The following is a 20,579-nucleotide window of genomic DNA, read 5'->3' as shown; positions in this document are numbered from 1 at the left end:
GATGAAAAAGCGGTGGTTACGGCTGTAACTCAACTGGTAACCGGAGATTCTTCATCCACGATGACGATCGTGTTTTCAATCGAGATATACGTAGAGATGTGTGTGCCCTGAAATTTATGCGTACACGTATAGTTGTGGGTAGAAGAAAACGTAGACAGATACATATAAGAAATATGAGATACCGATGCAAACGAATTCCTATTTTCAATTTTCCATTTTGCTTAACAACGTGGAGGTCGAATTTCGATATATATCCCGGTCAAGCGTAATAAATTACTACGGTATTATCGTCATCGATCCGCGATGAGATTCGACGATACGAACGATGGAATATTTCGCTGAAAATACAGCCCCCTCCGTATTGACCTTAATTTGTACGGTCGGTAGTGAACGAAGCACATCCCCCGAATGATGGGACGAGGGCAAGAAATCCGCTTTTTCGACGCTCGGAAATTCGATTTTTCAATTTTTTATAAAATCCGTTCTCGCATAGTAATAACACGCACCTACCGATGTAATTTCCGGACGAAAATAGGTTAAGTGCAGTTGCTAAACTGGATCGACAGATTTGTTGTTTCGCGCGATTCACACGCCCCTTTTGCCCCTGTATATATGCTTCATCATGTACACTCGACGCGTGAAACAACGCACAACCGTAGACACCTGAAACGGAAAATCTCGAGCTGTTATTGTGTCACAACGACGGTTTAAGCTTTCAGCTAGTACTTGACACTCGCTTCAACCGTCCGTAATAAGCTTTCGTCAACGTTGAAAGAGGAGACGGTCGAAAAAGAAAGGAAGAGGAGAAAAAATGACTTCTGTCTCCGCCTCGGTGTATTGTCGTTAGCAAAAGTTCGCAGAGATGGTGTACACTTGACCCGAACGTGCTTACCGATCGTTAAGATCGAGTCGTTACCGATTCTTACAGAGCAACGCCATCTTTAGTCGTTTTTACTCGCTGTAAATGAGCCACGGTTCATCTCGAGGAGGTCGTAGACAAAAGTTTCGATGATTGGCTGTCCGTACGTCGAGTAGCTCGCCTTCCTTTTTATCGGAACCTTCTTCGAATCTCTTTCAAGTTCTCTAGAAATCTTTCCCTCCTCGTTTTCGATTTTTCTGTCTGTCTTTGCCAGTGTTAGTCGATTTCTGTACCGTCGCTGCTCGTTAAGTGTACCAGTTTGAAAAATAGTTGCGTTTGCTTAGGTCGTTTCGACGACTGAAGGCAAGAGAAAACACGAGAACACTGAAACATAGTGCCGTTTTAATTAACCGATACTCTGCTCTTAATTACTATTGGTTATATAAGGTTCGAATAAAAGTGTGATATCACTGCAAATTTCATTTATATATGGTACTATTTAAATTTCTTAGATTTTGTATCTTCAAATCACTTTCATATTCGCCGACATAAGATCACAGAGGATATGATTATGATAAATCATATCTTCGGTTTTTAAATAAAAAAAGGGTATTTTTTAATTCTATTATACTGTCAACTAATTTCAAATTATCCCCTTATTTAGTTTTACGATTACGTTAAATAGTTTTTGGTTTCTTAAAAATTCATAGATTTTGACTTAACTTATCCTTGTGTCAATTATTTCACATTGAAATACATCTTTTTAGTTATCAATTAACGTAAAAATCAGGAGACCAATAAAAATAAACTGATTATGTTTTATCTGTGGTCTTCATATGTGAATTTCTATTTTATCGATGTGTATTTTCCACCCCACTTGTATCAGATAAAATCATATCCGTTGTTTCTGCGTTTACGGTAGCGTGTCCTATAACATATCGAAGAGAGGATTACACAGCAAGGCGGCTAATAATCGTGGACAACACATGCAAGTGTAAAGCTAGCATTTCCTTCTGCAATACGTTTCTCGATACGGGACAATAACACAAATCGAAGAATAGATCGAGACAGTTGTGCTTTCATTCGGAATAGCGCTACGTTCGCCGATCAAATTTGTTCTATATTTATAAAACGGATACGACCGGCTCACAGTCTGTTTCGATTAAACTGTTCCGCGTATATTTATAGGTTTCATTAAAGCGATTGTAGTTCCATTTTAAATTTTCATTAACGCGAGATATAGTGGATTCATTCTACCAGGCCATTTTTACCGAGTCATTTTTATCGTTCATATATATATATATATATATATATATATATATATATATATATATATATATATAGCATCCGAATCTTTCCGTAATTTCGCACATTTTTGTTATGTTTTTAACGTTGGAATACGCATTGTTTCTTTTGGATTGTCACGCGTCATATTTCTATGGCCCTCTTGTAAAATGATCTGCTAATTACGAAACAATAATTCGCTATCTACATTTTGAATATGTAAAAAATTTTTGCGAAAATTTACCAACACATTCTCATATATAATGTGTATACTTCATGTAAAATTGTTGAGAATTGTAGATCGTAATCGCGGAAATAAATACGTAACAACACTTTCATTACATGTAGAGACGATAATAAAATAGTTTTGTATTTATTTAATATGTGATTTACATGATGTTCATAGATACCCATTAGACGTGTTTCAGCACACTTCTGGTTTCCATTTTTACCCTGCGTACGGAACAGTGACATTCTTTTGTTTTACGAGATGCTGCGCACGCACATACCCACACACATATACTTATATATGTGTATATATATATATATATATATATATATATATATATATATAGTGTATCACACTATGCGGCTGATCCGGTGTAGCGCACAAAATTACATATATTTCAATAAAAAAAAAGAAACGTTACTTAATACATGAAAGATCACAGTGTACTATTATTCCAGGATTAATAATTCGTTTCCGTCACCGATCTTTCCATTATCCTGTCGAATTTGTCTAATCGTTCTTCGATTTCCATTAACAGTCGATGCTTCCGCTTCGCTCATGCCTCTTAAATTATCAAACGCCCTCGCTAGGGTAAACGTTTCAACCACGTAGACGTTAATTCAATCGTAACGCTGGCGTCGTTGTCAGATGATTTTACTTTCATCCCATCTGAAATTCATGTCGTCCCGGCTGCTGCGCTCGACTGCGGCGCAAAGAGGTTAGGACAGTGCGTTAAATATTGAACAACACGCTCGACGCTGCACGATTTCCAAGAGTTATCGATCATAAACACACTCTCGACCGCCGTGCCTCTGTTTACAAAAACGAGGAGGGAAACGGGGCACACCCGTTCTCATAGGTGTCTAGTCGTTAAATGAATCGGTAAGAGCTCCTTCACACGGCGATAAATTCTCGTAATTACGATAAAGCTTTCGATTAATTTTATAGCTGTAATTGTTTTTCAGTTTGTATCTATCGTAGCCATTATCTGTTCTTTAGTTTCGGTGTTTCCTTTCAACAAGCAATTTCCTTTCGTTCTTCTATCGCTTTGGTAAAACTAAGGTGTAAACTAGTATCCTTTCACCACTTGGCGTTTGATGACCATGTCGAAGAGTCTCTTGTAGTGTTTATTACTAGAGTTGAGGAAGCAGTTGCTCGATGACCATTTACATTGAATGCTTTTACTCACGCTACATGTTCTTGTTAATTTGGTTAAACGTGTCCTAATGAAATTGAATAATCGATGATAAGTGGACTCGATCGCATTATCGACTGATGGTTACGTATATAAGAAGAAGATACTTAGAATCTTGATTTTGACAACATATCTACGAGATCATCGGAAGTGTATTTTATTCTTATCTAAGGATAATTCCTAATTAAGATGTACCATATTCTGAATAGTGAACAAATACAGATAAGAGACAATGAAATTAGCGTGTATTTTTGGTCGATGAAGAGCAATCAGGGTAACGACGTTCGTGAAACGTTTCACATCCTCGAACGTGTATTGCCACCTGCATGAATTGAGATAAACGATTTCACGGGTTTCGGTACCTGCATCGTCTATCTCTTCCTTTCTGAACCATATCGTCATCTACCACTATCCTTGCATCAAGCATGCACATCTACTGCTTTAATCCATTCGAACATTATCTCATGAACGAGATATGTTGCTCCAGCGAACTGCTTCGCTCCCGAATCCTTCATGGTCGTCCCCTACAATGCTTCTCCGAACCATTTTAATCAGAACCACTGATCGATACGGATAGACACGATCGAAACTGGCTTTCAGGTAGCCGTGTGGTTTTATAGACGAGGATTTAATCGAACCGTAGAGTGGGAGGAGGTTCTTCGTACAGTTTGGTAGATGGAGCGCGTGGTGAGTGTCTAGTAAGTGGATAGTTTATGGTGGTTCGTGGCCGTAGCCTAACCCAGAAGCCAGGGTAGCAACTCTGCTTCCGTGATTAAAATCTGACGGCGTTAACGGTTATTACGTGGTTATCGCGTAGCTTTCTTTTTACTGCTCTGTAATTGCATGCTTTTGACGGCTCGGAATCACCCTAATTACAGAGAAAGGTGACGCACTTACGCGAACATATCAAACTTATCGAAATAGATTATTACTAGACTGCGAATTTTTATACGAATTCACATCTTCATGAATATGAATAACAGAATAGGACCTAGCGAATATTATAAAGTGTGCCATACTTTGGATAATTTCTATATTCAATTCGTTTGCATATTACGTGTATTCTTTGCATTTTTGTATTTCTAAATCTCATAAAAATCCGCAGTCTAGTTATTAGGTATCTGGGATTGGTAATATGATACTTCGACAGCTTATGGTAGCTTATGGTAGCCAATGGGCTTTACGTTATAACAGCTGACAATTTTATTCTTCTAATTGAACGATATTTCGTTTTCTCTGTATTCTCACGTATGTGTGTGTGTATGTGTGTGTGTTGCAGAGGATTGTTTTAATCAGAATCCGAGGGGTGGCAGTTCTCTGGTCGTTCGATCGAAATTAACCGTATCGTGGCATGCTTTCCTAGATACGGAATCAGATCGACGCGTTTCCTATTGTCTATGTTTCGTGTTTGGAGGACGTGTCTGCGGTCTAGACGGCCAAGCATTTAGTAAATAGGAGGATTGGTTCTTGTTCAATTTACTTAATTAGTAGTTAGGATTTTGCGTATTGGCTTACAAATAATATTGTAAAAGTAAATATTGGAGATCTTAGGTTATGAAACGAAATTTCGTCTTCCCGCCATTGGGTACAAAAGTTGGAGTTATTGTGAATTTTGATGACAAAAGTTTTATAGATGAGACAATCATCTGAATTCCTGAGGTAGATGGAGTTCCGCTCCCTTGAGATGTACCGTGACTCTGACCTATAATGATCCCCAATGTAATGTAATTGCATGCATTCCGCTGAATATAATTCATCTCCATTCGAATATTCACGCAGTCTACGATTAATCTCTAATTAATCGGGACGTATCCTTAATGTTACGTAATAATAATGTTACTATCATATGTAAACTTGATAATTATCTTCTAATTCGCAATCAAAATTTTCCATATATAAATTGACTTCTCCGAGGACTATTACATAACCACTACATGCATTTACGAAACATCTCGTAGCTTCTACGTACATTTTCATGTATATTTCAAACTTTACCAATGTAATTATGCACTGCTTGTAGAAAACACTGTAAGTGCCAAGAAACAAGTTTTCTAGGAGGGAAAGAAAACACGAATTAATGTAGTTTAAACTTATGAAAAAGAAAAATGTATGCGTAGAAAAGCCTCTAGTGCCATCTCTTGGTTGTAAAGAAAACTCAATGTTCCGTTTATTTAGGATAACTTAGATAGATGGCATGTACAAAAGCTAAAAAATAATTAACTAATGTTTATTGGTATTTTATTTTTTTCTATATAGACGACCTTGTGACGCTGTCTTGTAGAGTTAATAACTATTTAGACAGGGAAATTGCATTTAGATTCTATAGCACAGCATTCTTATTGGCACGTAGAACATCTTCCAATAAAAAAAATAAAAATTTTTCAATTTTAGCACTTATAGTGTTTGTTACAAGCACTCTTCAACTATGAAATTTCAAAATATTTTATGTACACATGTAATGACATATACACGATAATGACATGACACATAAATGCGCTTTCATGAGGTATTATAAGTATCCACGATAGGTAACACTTATTAATTCTCGATGTATTTCATTTCCCCTGCCGTGTAATTGTTTGTTTCATCGTATGTATTCCAATCTTGTTGGTAAATAGACAAGTGCGTGTCTGCCTTCATGAACGCGCTGTACTTTATTTTGTGTTTTATGTTCCACTTGATCGCGTTGTCGAGCAAGCGTGAGAACTGTAGCCTGTCATTGCGCGCGATTTTAATACTTAGCGTGTAGGGATCGCCGTAATGGGCGACAGTAGAGTAATGGTCTTGAGGATAAAAAGGCGGCTAACAACGAGGAAAACGCCTCGTAAAAGGTAATGAATTTACGGACGCGTTTTCCCTAATATCACGCGCTATATTATGGCGCAACGCCAACCTCGACGAGACTCCAGCAAAGGGAATGAAAAAGCCGCGTAAAAATAATAAAAGGAAAAATAAACGTGTAAAAATTGAGGTTAGACAAGCAGAGTGCGGAAACTGATTCGAAATGGCGCATGGACCGACGCCACGTATGAAAAGTACGGCCACGTAATATCACAGTGATTAGTTGCCATGTAGAACAATTATTGTAGAATTAAACCAGCCTCAAGGGTAGTTGGCTTAGCGAATTACACTATGCTCAAAACGATTATTGCCGCATTAATTTCGTTTTATGCGCCTTGTTGCAGGTCCGAGCCGCGGAATAATTCGGTACAACGACTTCCCTCGCTTCCTTCTACGAAAACGGCCTCCTATTATTAGGTTTGCTGTTGAATAGCAGACGACCTCAATAAGCAAGACCGCCAACCCTATAAAAAACAAGTAGGTATACCTATAATTTATATATATATATATGTATATTTCTCTTTCTCTACTTATACCTGCTTTCTTTGTTCCCTTCTTGGCCGAGACTTTTGTTCTTCTCTTTTTACATGCACCGTGTTGTGTACCTTTTTCACGCAGGTCCAGCGCGTCTCGCGTCTCTGTGACTCGTTAACTCCTAACTTCTCTCAAAGGAAATGCTAGGCGCTCACCCCGTTATTCGACAGTAAAATCTTCCCGACTAATTTTTCTATTTCTACGCTAGCCCGTGTGAAGTAACGAGCGCGAGAAAAATATTTCGCCGCGCCGGGTTCTCTTTGAGAATTATTAACACGAACCTACGCACGCGCATATCCAACACTGGAATTGTTTGGACAGTTATTAAATAGCGACTAAACGCGTAGCTTCGATTTTTCTCAATTAAATTACAATTTAGTTTCTCGATATTCTAGATTGAGGTTGGCAAACAGCAGGTATTGTAAGGTTATGTAAAGTTATGTAAGAGATCGGTTTGAGGTTATGTAAAATTTTTCCTAAGAAACGCGAACGTTCTGTTTACTATTTCGTTGATATCAATCATTTAATGGAATTTTTGGTACTTATTACGGAAACACGTTCTTCAACTCTCAATCTCTGTTTACACTCGAGCGGTGTTCTTCTTCGTTCATCCCCACCCTTTCCTTCTACCGGCTCCGAAGTTCCTCCAACCTCGAACCGAAAGCGCTGAAATGGGCGAAAGCATGCAAAGTGCGTTACGACGATAATGGGCGTAGTAAATAAGCAAGTGCAGGCTAAATTATAGCTGTCCCCACCCACATCCATCTTTGCTGCTGCTTAGGATGAGCGAGAGAGTAGAAGAGGGGGCAGCTGCTGAAACCACTTAACTTAACGAATCCTGCGGATAAAGGGTTATGCTTGGCTGCACAAAGGAGAACACTCGAAAAAATATAATTAAATGCTTTATTCATAATTCTCTTTCGCTCTCCGCTCTCTTGTTCGTCTTCCTCACCCTTCTAAATTTCCCCTCTATCTTGCATCTCGTTTTCTCCTCTTTTTCTTCTGTGTTTTTCTTTTTTTTTCCACACGAATAGAAGGGTGCACGAGCCCGCAGATGCAAATGAATATAAAACAATTGTTCGGTCTGCCTCGGGAAATGCGACAAACGAGCGTGAGCACATTCGCGTTATTACGCACGAAAGGTGCATGAGAGGTCAAATTTATCAGAAGGACAAGAGAGACGCGCGTTCGTCTAGCTGCAAGGGGTGAGGGGATCGCCGAGCCAGTGTTAGAGGAAGGTAAGCAGCCAATGACAATATAGAGTTAGGGCAGTCGAGAAAAGTCACGCAGCATGTGAAACAGAGACACACGTACAACCGTGTGTAGGGATCCTCTGAAGTATCCTGGATGAATATCAGAGTTAACTATTCTGACTGGTTTTAGTCCCGTTTTCCTCCCGCTCTCTTCTTCTCTGTCAGTTTGCCCGTCGAAATTACGTTTTCGAGTCACTCCACCGAACGCGATTTGCCTATGCATCGAAAGAGGGAGAGAAGTTGTTCATCCTCTATCGGCGGAATTTTTGCAATACGCTTTTGAATAGCCGCCATTGCTTGTGCTCGACTGAACGCCGAGCTTTTCAGCGGGACACAAACACATATATACATAGGAACACGCAAGCAGAGAGACAAACGTGGACTTAGGGTGCGAGAAAGACGGAGTATACAGTGGGTGGGGGTTGTGGAGATGGGGAGAGAACGTACAGAGTGATAACTATTCCCTCCTGAAACTGCACGTTGCCTTGTTGCCTGCAGGAAGAAAAGCTGTTCTGGTGCAAATTGAACGGCACCGTCGAGTATGTAATTTGCACGTAACAAATTCGTTACCGTGCTGTTTTCGTGGCGTTGATTAACCGGCTATGTTTTCATATTAAATTCATGTTTACCGTTTTCTATCGATTACATTTGCGAAATATATAATTTGTTTTTATATGATCAAAATACATGTCTTCACGGATTAAAATACATGTTTCGTCGGTTTTCAATTATCGATTAATCCGCCAAATGTTACTGTTTATCTACGAAGTTCTGGTTATTGTATTCAAACAGGTCGCTTAATATTACACACATACACACGATTCCGATAGTTGAAATGTATTTGATCGTAATTACGTATCTATAATGTGTGACTTGTGCATCTACCCTAAGGGCCCGTTCTCCCAGGAGTCTGTCGCAGAATCTTAGGCCACAACTAACGGCCAGATACTCTATGAACTTCATCTATATCCCCAGTGTATTATCGAGATTAAAAAACATGTATATATCCGCTACATCGGTTCGCCAATAGGAATACAAGTTCTCACCGCGCGAAAGCCATCCAATGAAAACACATAGGGGGCGTTGAAAGCAATGCAATGGGGTCCTCCATTCTGCTCTCGCTTTACTCTCTATTCGTGGCGGATATTTTCTTACATGGCACAAAGGGGACCGAGCTGTTCGTAATAATTATTACCCTCTGCCACATATGTGCCACATCCAAAGAAACAGAGACGGACAAAAGGAGTGACGTGCAAAGGAGTGGCAAGAGAAAAAAGGAGACACAGTAGCGAAGGAGAGCAAATGAACGAGGGTTTGGAATAGGAGAGTGGTGGGAGCAGATAGAGGACATATACATCGTCTAGTCTCGGTGTGTAGTCGCACGCGCCCCAGTATCGAACGAAAATGTCGGTGCAAGGAGCGAGAAAGAAAGATGGCAAGGAAAAGGGGTGTGAGGAGGGGGCTATACGCGTAGCTTGGCAGATGGGTGCGAGAAAGACGAGAATACTGGGCGAGTCTGCTGCCGGCGAAACTGGCGTGATTCCAATGAACAGAGGAAGAAGAGAGAGAAATACACAGGTACATGTCGCGACACAAAACGGGTCCAGTCATTCTCGAAATAGGCGGCTGGAATGTCAGTTCTCGGTAGAGCGTGAGACAAAGACAGATGGATAGAAGGAAACAGGGGATAAAATAAGAGAGAGAAGATTCTACCTATCCGCACACTCTTCTCTTCTCTGCTGCTGCTGCTGCTGCTGCTGCTGCTGCTGCCGGGTCGTTCGTTCTGTTCTTGTTCCCTTCTTGATTCTTCGTTCTTTATAATACGAGCACAGGGAAGGAAAGGCCACCCATGTCTAGGCCACGATCTTGGAAGACGCTGAGCAGCCAGTCGGCACAAAGGAGAGAAGAACGACAAGCGCGACAAGCGGGCCACCGAGAAAGATACCGATGGCATTTAATAGCTTACCTCAGGACGTTTTAGATAATGACTGGCTGGACCTCGAAGTGCCTTCTTTCGTTTGATTCCGACTGCGGCGCGGCGTGAGCAAGAGAGGCTATGTTCTCTCGAGTGAGGGGAAAGAGAACGCAGACTGAAAGAGGGGAGAGAAACGAACACGGATAGATAGGGGAAAGGGGAAGTACGCCGCTCTCAGGGCTTGTTGAAAAGATGGGCGAAACAGAAAGAACGCTGGTGAAATGAAATGATTGATACCAGTCTTTTTCCTTTTTTCATTTTTCTTTTTTCTTTTTTATTTTTGTTCGTTTTGCCAAGGTCTATAAAACGCGACTGAAAAAGTAAAATTAATTGCACGCGGGAGTTATCGTTCTTTCGAACGGAAAAAACGAGCGACGTGAATGGGCGGGTGTGAAATACTTTTTGCTCCATTGTTAGAACATTCTCGAAAAATGAACGAATTCTTTTCTTCTCCGAGTTAGAATACATCTTCGGCGCATTCGCTACGAGGTTAATGAAATTATCGAAATGCAAATTAGATGTCGTCGACAATGTTCATTGATTGTCCTGGTAGTTTTTATACCTCTATAACATTTGTACACTTTGGTCTATCAAGAGATACGAGAAATAAAAGAATAACGAAGAAAATGGCAACTTTTGGCATCACCGTTGTTCCGTTCCCACTAGTTTTTCTATACGCGTTTCTGAACTGACCAGTCCGACTAGAAAACTCGGTGAAGTGGGAAACACGGTGTTTAAACAAAACGAGGAAAAAAAAACAGTTGTGAGAGAGAAACGTTTTCGCATTCGTTTAAATTGAAATCGCGGTGGAGCGCTCTGGCTGAATGGTGGGAAGCGCTGAAAACGTTTAAATTCGCGATAGTGGTTGGCAAACTTGTCTCTTGCGTTCACCTTCCTTTCTTGAATTAAAGTTTTTTCGTGCGCACGGCTACTTTTTATTTCGCATATATGTTTTTCGTAACAACCGCTCGTTCTTTTCTTTTCATTTTTTATTTTCGCAATATCAACTCAGTGCTACATTTTTCGTTAATAATAGAAAAAGTCTGGCAAAATAGAGACCAGAGGTGACATTTGGCAACTCTGACGAATCGCGTGCTTGACAAAATGCGCTACTAATAGCCGTTCCCGTATTTCTCGTAGATTTGTTTCGAGCGAAGCGTAGATGAATTATTAAACTCATGATTGAAGCGCCGAGAGTGTATGAATAATCGTAGTTTCTACTCTGAATGATAAATCTCTATTGTCGTAAAATTTATGACCGACTGCAGACTAAAAAATATTGTACGAATATTGGTACTTGTTAATATTCATTTATACAGTAGTTGGCGAAAGTACTGCGACGTTTATAGAAAGCTTTTATGAATATATATATATATCAGATGTGTTACACAAAACATTTTGAATTTCCATTAACACTGTAATTGGACCCGATTGTCGTGATTATGTTGATAAAATTTGCAGCAAATTTGACAATGGACATATTTAATGGTTATCTTATGCAAGTATCGCAAAAATATTTGAACACACAATTATTATCCATTACATTAAAATACCTCAATGTTCAGTGACATCATTTTTTATAGTTATTATATGTTTACGATGGTTGTTTACGCTGTATATTGATTTTGTTCTTGAGTATGTATATACTTGTAATAAATATCTTATAAATTCTGTATACAATTTCACATTAGTTTCGAATTTAACCAACATAATCTTATAAATTCTTTTAATCTTATAAATATCTTATAAATTCTGTATACAATTTCACATTAGTTTCGAATTTAACCAACATAATCATGACAATTATTTTCATTGTACTTATACAATATATATATATCCAAATTTTCTATGGTAGGTATCAACGTATTTTCATTAACTGTACATATATATTCAGAAGCGAAAGTTTATGACGAAACTTTGGCATTAAACTTACAATAGGGTTTGAAAAACAGTACTCTATACATTTGTTGTAGCAAGAATATAACCTCGGATATCACGGACACGTATAATAAAATAAAGTTGCTTTTAAGCGAGGGAAACTTAGTGGTACGTGATTTGCAGTTTATCGGCGATCGACGAAAAAACAGAGTGCTACGTGATCTGCGGTTCACCAACGCATAACAAAAAGGTTCATAACAGGCAATTCACACTTTGCTATGAACTAAAAAACGTACCATAGTATATGATCAGAGATGTCGCGAGGAACGAATAAGTAACCCATAAAATCGTATAGTATCATGTTAGTCACGATTTGCATAAACTGTTAATACTACGTGACATATTCATCGCAAAAAGAAAATCGTACCATACTACGTGTTTTGTGCATATGGCGTCGTACTTAACCTCTGATCGACTTCGTTTCGCAATGTTTATAGGTTAAAACTTTTTGATGATTCCTTAACCAAATCCCGTACGAGGTCAAACATTTTGAACATGTTGTACGTACCTACTAGATCTAGATAAGGGTAAAAAAAATTTCGCACGAGATTTTATATGTTAGAGGTACACTACCATTTATAAGTATTTTGGCACCTAATGCAGTTCTCCAAATACAAAAATACATTTTGCCTCTTGTCATGACTGGAAACAAATGCTCTGTTAAATTTTAAACTGAAACGATGAATATACCTGTATCATTCAAATTTCATGTTTATCTGTAGTGAGTAGATGACACTTCATAGAATCTATATAAACTTCTAGAATGTGACTAGAATCATATATTTCAATTGCACTATTGTTCCAACATTGAACATACTCACTTAATGTCATTTAATTCAGGTGTCTGTAATTTTTATCCACCTTCAATTACGACTCTTTTAGTTGTAACGAGTAATATCAATTACTGTTTTTATTAATATGTACTAACCATATACAATGCCTTGAGATAAGATCCAGGGAGAAAATTAGATTAAAAAGTTTCATTTGAAGTACGCCTGTTCATATTTGTAATAATTTAGAATTATGTAGTTATGGTCGGTACTGTGTACACATGGAACAGAAGGCGTAATGCATCTGCTCTGTGATGTAATAATAATGCGCAGGAGTGTTCCAAACAGTTTGCGCTGTTATCCCGGACGGAAGTGAACGCGACCATTTAAGTCTTGGTAGAAAGTGTAGACACGAAATCATTAACGCGATACATAACTGTCGGTTCACGTTAAGAGAAGTTACATCGTGTTACTACGGTAGCCGGTAATCTCCTTTCTTTCCGTTTTCACCTTTTTTCTCATGGTACGAGTAAGATGCACTTATGTCACCGGTTACTTTATTATGCGAACATATTACCCATTTATCGTAGCATCGCCACGCGAGCAACTACTACTTACTAGCAAATGCGTATAACGTGTAATTGACCCAGACGATAACGTGATCTGTTACAATCGTGAGAATATGTTAATGGAGAGAAATCTTTTCCCATTAGGTTCAGTCTACGGGTATTCTTAGCTATTAAGGCGGGGAATTGTACTACGTAGGAAGAGAAAAAGAAAACAAAAATCTCTCTTCCAGTGCTTTCCTATATCTCTGTCCACCGCAGGATCACTGCACTCTTCATCGCGTATTCCGTTCTCAGCTTCTCGTTTCCTTTCTATGACTCCTCCGCACCATGGTTAATCGCTATGTAATTGTAGTCAAGAATCCAATTTCACCTCAGACATTCTGCTTCCATTTAGATTTTCCATAATGTGTATGAGAGAAGTACCTTCATTTATTGGATATGATGAAAATCCCTAGGATAATTCCCTAGACATTAAACTAAATTCAAAGACCTGGAATATCAGTAATACATCTATAACCTATTATACTGAATATATCATAAAATGAATTGCATGGTATTTTTGTAAATGCGTTATTACATTCTTCTAGAGTAGCTCACGAACGTACAACTATATCAGCACATGTTATAGGAAACTTTTATGTATATATATATATTGTGTGTGTTGTATAAAACATTTTAAATTTTATTACGTGTTAGGATAGCTTTCGCGAGCTGTTATATATCCATAACACACGTGTCTTTGATGCCTTTGTTCGATGATCGATTCGTTGGCAGGTTTCAAAAATTAAGTTGCATCTATCGCAAAAAAGAAAATTCGATTTGCATGCATCGTCGATAAATCTTGTTGTTGATATTTCGATACGTGTATTCTTCTCGCTCTTGCTCTCTCTTTCTTCGTTCGAACAGTTACCAAATTACAGTCTACGGGGGCAAGCCGATGTTTCATCGTATAATTCGTCGAGAAGCAAAGTCGCGAATCGCGCGTCGATATTATCTTCTCGCGGCCGATATTATCAACCTGTGGAAGCAATCCACGTGCAGGGTGGCGCGTCTCGCATGCATAAACTTTGTATACACACGGGGCTGAACTGTGTGCAACGATCCCTATGGCAAAAAAACGGCAAGCGCGAAAGTGTGTGTGCGTTGGAGCGCGTAACTCGAGGCATAGTCGATAATTCGATGCACGTGTGTACGATCGACACGAGTGTCTCTGGTGTATTTTTCGATAATATTCTCGAAAGAAATCCTCTTCTGGCATGTAATGTAACTTGATACTGATTTTTTATGGAAGAGTGGTAATGCGTTCCCATAAAACAGATGTTTTACAATTCGTTGTAGTTAATAAATTTGCAAAATATCAAAATTAAAACAACACAAATTTGGAGCGTTTCTGGGATTTTGTTCCTGGCGTATAACGTAACTTGATATTGATCTTTCATCAAAAAACGACGATCTTCCTATAAAATAAACAATATTTTGCAATTTGTTATATTTAATATTGAATTTTTAAAATTAAAATAATACAAATTTAGTTTGAACAAGGAACAACAAAATTTTGCTTTTAACAATACGTCTCGTCGAGATAATTGTATCGGATGTATGACTGATAGAGTAGCAAGCCGAAGTGACAAGTAGTATAGTTCAAAATTGTGGAGTCAAGTAGTAGTATGTATGATACAACTAGTGACCGAGTTTTTTTTATGTTGTTTCGTACGTACAGTATTCTTTTCTTGTTTGAGTTTACGATTTTCCTCTGTGATTTCTAGCTGTGGACTGGATCGGTTACAAGATTTAAGAGCGAACTACAAAACACGTGAAACAAAGTTTGAAATATGAGCGTAAGATCTATCTTTTGACAGACACACCGGTACCATCGGGATTTCTGACTCCAGATTAACTTCGAATCTGGCTTATTGTATTTTCTGCTCGGCCGTATACAATGCTTTATGTGCACCACTTATGTCCAAAACTATCGAACTAAACGCTTTACAGCTGAAATATGATTTGCCAGATGGCGACACCTCTCCTGGAATAATGGCTACCCGCATGAATGAAACATCGAATTTTATAATGACTAAACTTCTTTAATTTTCATGAATTCTCAATATTGTATAAGATTTAGTTCCTCTAATAATTTTCCCCTTAAAATTAGCATTTTGAAATATATTACGAACAAACCGCTTCTTGTGCTATATTTTAACGTTCCATTTTAAACAGAACACTATCATATCAAATATGGGTGACGCTCTTCTTGTTCGAGTTAATTAAATATGGGATGTTATATATAGGATATACAACATAAAAATATTAAAAACATTATACCATACTATTTATTAATTTATATTCTGGATAAAATATTACATTATGCCTGTGTTGCATTGTATTCGTTAAAACATTTCAAACACATTTAGGGTGATTTTGGACACTTCGAATAATATGTTGTAGTTTTTTTTTACCTTTTTTTCTTGCTTCTTGGTGTGCGACAGTTTGCCTCTTCTTCTCATAATATAGGGCGCTCATCCTTCATAGGCTTGTCCTGCTGGTTCTTACGAATCTCTAGATGATAAGACACCTTATTTATTTTCTTCCGATGGTTGTCGGGCACAGTATTTTCTCAGTACACATCGGACCATTCGGAAACGAAAATTTCCCGAAATTTTTTATACTTTTTTGTTTGTGGCTGTTTGATACACAATATGAGCATTTACTATAATTGTTTCTAAGAGTAGATGTGCTAATTTCCGATACCACTTGATGCTTTTCCGTATCGTAGTGACATATGAGACCATCTGGTCACTTCTGCCGATACCAGATTTTCCATTATTGTATGCAATTACTGCCAAAGGTTTCTGTTTCGAAGGACGTCCGCGATATGTAGAATTCGAGCTTGAAATCATAATAATATAATTAATTAAAATTATAATATAATATAATTAAAATCATAATCATAATCATAATGGGTGCATGTTTTGTTGATAATATTCTAACATCTCGAACATCTCTCCATTTGAGCATCACAATACCGTTCTTATCTTCTTGTGCTATCATTTCACCTCTCTTCAAGGGGTAGGACATTACGAAGTTGGACATATATTTTTTGTTGTGCCGTACAGTTCCAACGACCGCGGGAAACTTAGCCGAATTACGCTGAGCGACCAACGTGTTAATATAATAAATTCTATGATCTTGTTGATATTATCGATAATATTATTCAGTTATTGGAGACAAAAATGGTTGTGTCATGCATATTGTTCGTAAAAAAAATATTTTTGATCGGTAGATTTCTTTATTAATGTCTAATAACTTCTTACTGATACTATCCACGCACGACATTATTCGTTTATGAGGAATAAATGTGGTTGTCCCACGCATGCTGTTTATATGAAAAATAGCTTCAATACTTTGAACGCGTAGCGAATACCGCGTGCGAAACAGTCTAACCACAAACATAAGTGCTATTTGCACGTTGAACCGCATTGCTAAGTTACAATTGAGTACCTCTTCAATGAGCTTACACTCGTGAACATTATACGTACAATAGATCGTGATAATTACTGTTATGTGGATGTTATCCTTGAGTAGTGCTTAGTTTATGTAATCACTTCGACATATTCATCCTTCATAAAGATTCGATCCCCATTTTTTTGAGCCCCTTCTTTAGGTTTGTCCCCTAACCTCTCTGTTCGTTAACCTCTTCATTTTTTAACGATATTTATTCCTTTTTTCTTTGTGTACCTAGAATACAATGTGTAATATTAATAATATGTACAATACGCTAATTAAATTTGTCAGTAACATAAACGATTTTTGACAATTTTAATGAGGCTAGCCGGTGATAATAAAAGTTGAAACAGTTAATAATTACAGGACGTAAATGCAATGACAGTGATTAAGATAGGACAAAGCATCGTAGTAACTATCCTAAGTACACGTTCAGTTTTTTATTTCTTTTTGTTTTTTTAATAACTGGTCGTGTACGACACTCCCATCTGACATGCTGAGTAATTCGAGAGGGAACAGAACGATTTTTTCGTACGGCGGATCGTGACGAGGCCAACGAAAATAGCACCCTACAGAGACAATAGCGCGTGACGATCTTAAGGTCAATGTACAGAATTTTATAAACCGTTCTTTCGTCGATAGGACACGCTGCACTTCCGTCCTTTCTTCCTTTCTTTCATATTTTTTCTCTCACTTTTTATTATTTCACTGCTTATAACCTACGAGCAAGAAACGTTAATGAGTTGGCATTTTAGCGAGTATAATACGTTTATCTTGGCAATTTTATGATAATTAATTACCCGTGCAATTACGCGGAACCTTTTTAAATTTCGAACAGACAAAACATTTTAACGAACGGACAAATCGTCGCGTCGCGTCGCGTTGCGTCGGGGCGAATAACGGTAATCGAGAAATCTGTGGTCCTCCCCTTTATCGCATTTATTTCCCAGGCGGAAAAAAACGTATCGTGCCATTGAAGCCCGAAAAGCAAAAAGAGTAATAATAAAAAAATTGCATTCCATGGAAATATCGTACCGGTTATGAATTACAAAAGAGGATAAAAATGCATTTTATTTCCATAAATTTTCTGGAAATTCCTGCTGTATTAAAAAAAAAAATCGTTTCTGACTTGGTTCGAAATACTCGATTAGTACATTCGATGTTTCCGAGTCGTGACTAAAAAAATATTGCATTCACCCTGAGTACATGGAGAGGTATTGCGAGAAAAAAAAGGACGTGAAATCTCTCGAAAACATGATTATCGGTTCCCTGGTAGATTAAAGCGAAAGAACAAAAAAAGGAAAAGACCAGACGCGCATAATACCGACGTGGGAGCCTGAAAAGCGTGTAATTGTGCTACGGATATACGTGTGGCCTTCTCTCTCTTATGGGCGTCGGCGTCTGAGGGTGCAAAACTGTATACAAGATGAAGCGGCGCCGCTTTGTTGCGTACCTTCACCGTGCTCCTACAATTAGACAAGCCCTCGTACTCATTTTGGTGTTCTCCGCGCTCGGTATTCTTACAGAACGATGAAAGAGCGAAAGGAAAGAAACACGGGCTCGTGAGAGCTCCGAGAAAACGACGAGAAGCGATTCCGAGAAAAAGGTAGACGCGTCTGTGACTTGAGGCGTATCGCGTTTCATCGGAGTCGCGCGACATGTATACATAAAGCGTCCTGGCATGACCTAACTCCTTCAATGTCATCGTGTATCGTGGCCACTAATAGATGCTTGTATGTTATCTTTGTCTGTTGTTTTTTCGTCCATAGAGATACGTGGAATAAAAATTCGCGCTTTGCTGCTTAACCTAACCTCAAACGTTCATTGTGCATTGTGATTACTTACTCTATCGTCGAATGCTGTTTTATGGTTTGTGGAGACTTATAGAATCTTCAAAGTATATGATCTTCTAAATATAATAAAACACTCTGCAAAATAATTTCAACAGCTAATCTTGATTTTTCTTGTTTGAGAGTTGAAGAATCTTTCGTTTATATTGGAAACATAAACATGTTTGAAAATACGATGAACTACTTACCTTGTTGGTCGAAAATGTTAAAGAATACGGAATTTATGAATAAAATAATTAGCAAGATTTTAAGAAAGTGAATATTTTCCAATTTAGCGAATACGTTTAAATATGGAATATTCTTTGCAACGCACAGAATGTTAAATTGTGATCTTTTTTCGCTTCTATTCGTTCGTTAATAGCCACTGAAAATTACCGATACCATATTACACCAGAATCAATAATCAGTTGTTGGATCCGTTACAGGACAGGTTCAATTGCTACAGTTTGCTCGCGACATTGCAAACACTGACAGTCAATGGTCGGTCGTTCAAACAATTCTGCATGGTGGTCGTTGTTAATTTGTCTGTTGGTTTGATTGAAGGCTGGCAAACAATAAATTAACCATAATTACCTCCTTTCCGTGACAAAGGGGAAAAAGTGTTGACACGTATATAGATTTGTATGCGTTCGTACGCGATTCGCTACTGCGCATTATCCCTACTTTACTCCTCAGCCCGGGAAGAACTCATGTGAATACTATGCGAAACTATTTGTATAAACACGACACGTACATGCGAAAACGGGGGATATTGTTTGAAAACAAAATAGAATGGCCTTTGGTATGCGTAACTTAATAAAAGTAGCTATAGTTGAAGCTGTGGCATGACCTCGATGCATCAGTATATGTGCTGAAAATTTAATTGAAATATCACAAAAGCTCACGGATTCTCTTTAGTTTCGCAGAGGATAATTAAAAACCATACTATGTCGCGCTCATAATATTCATAAATGTTGCTTAATACACGGCACGGCAAATACGAGGCAAATATACACACACATACACACGAGGTCGAGGTTTCCGTTGACCAAACGAGAAACTCTCGCGGAATTGTTTAAGGAGGATGATGAGTGAGGGAAGGTGAGGGTGGAAACAAATCTATTTACACTGACAAGTTAAATGAAGTTAAAGTGAATTGAAGATCTCGAGGTTGCGATAATAATTTGTCATTCAGGCATGTCTGGAATGATTTCGCGAAATCGTACTTTCGCGAGAAACTGTTCAACCGTGAATTACGTTGTTCGAAGAAACGGAAACGTGTATATGTACGTGCTATAGTTTACGAAAGCATTCCAGCACTTGCGGAAATATTCAAATATATTACATGCATATATTACATATACTAAATGTCCTGTAGCTTCTATATACATTGTCAAATTGGTGGAAACAAAGCAAGCTTTACTCCTAATCTTTTTTTGGAATAATGAAATTTGGATAATGGAATATATGATACAATAAAATAACGAATAATGAATATATCTTGAACAACGAGTTGTCTGATAGACAATTGTATGTTAAATTTCAAATGTGACACCTTGTATATACTTCGACGATAGAGACGTTATGTCGCGCGCCACGGTTCCTTCGATTGCCAACCAAAGAAAGATTGAAATCTTTTTTATCGACCTCGAAATTTCATGAGTTTCCAATGACTCTGGGTGATCGCTGAACCGGGACCACATTTTACCTAATTCCACGGAGAACTCAGTTCGTTTATAGACAGGCAGTATGTTTGCCCTAAAACCGCCCCAACGATTTCTTTTATTGGTGCGTTCCAGCGT

The 20,579-nt window shown here is 38.1% G+C and overlaps 1 protein-coding gene across 1 annotated transcript in view; it reads left to right on the top strand.

Moving 5' to 3' along the window:
- The window catches only part of LOC132916873 (uncharacterized), a 122,133-nt gene that overhangs the window by 68,606 nt on the left and 32,948 nt on the right, over nucleotides 1–20,579 (top strand). Inside the window, exon 2 of the mRNA XM_060977282.1 lies at nucleotides 6,753–6,885. The gene's annotated coding sequence lies outside the window, so the exon portion shown is untranslated. The remainder of the gene's footprint in view (nucleotides 1–6,752; nucleotides 6,886–20,579) is intronic.

The sequence above is a fragment of the Bombus pascuorum genome, chromosome 2, assembly GCF_905332965.1.
Source record: "Bombus pascuorum chromosome 2, iyBomPasc1.1, whole genome shotgun sequence".
In the NCBI taxonomy this organism is placed as follows: domain Eukaryota; kingdom Metazoa; phylum Arthropoda; class Insecta; order Hymenoptera; family Apidae; genus Bombus; species Bombus pascuorum.
Note: the sequence above shows the minus strand (reverse complement) of the source record. Positions and strands in the feature narration are given on the sequence as shown.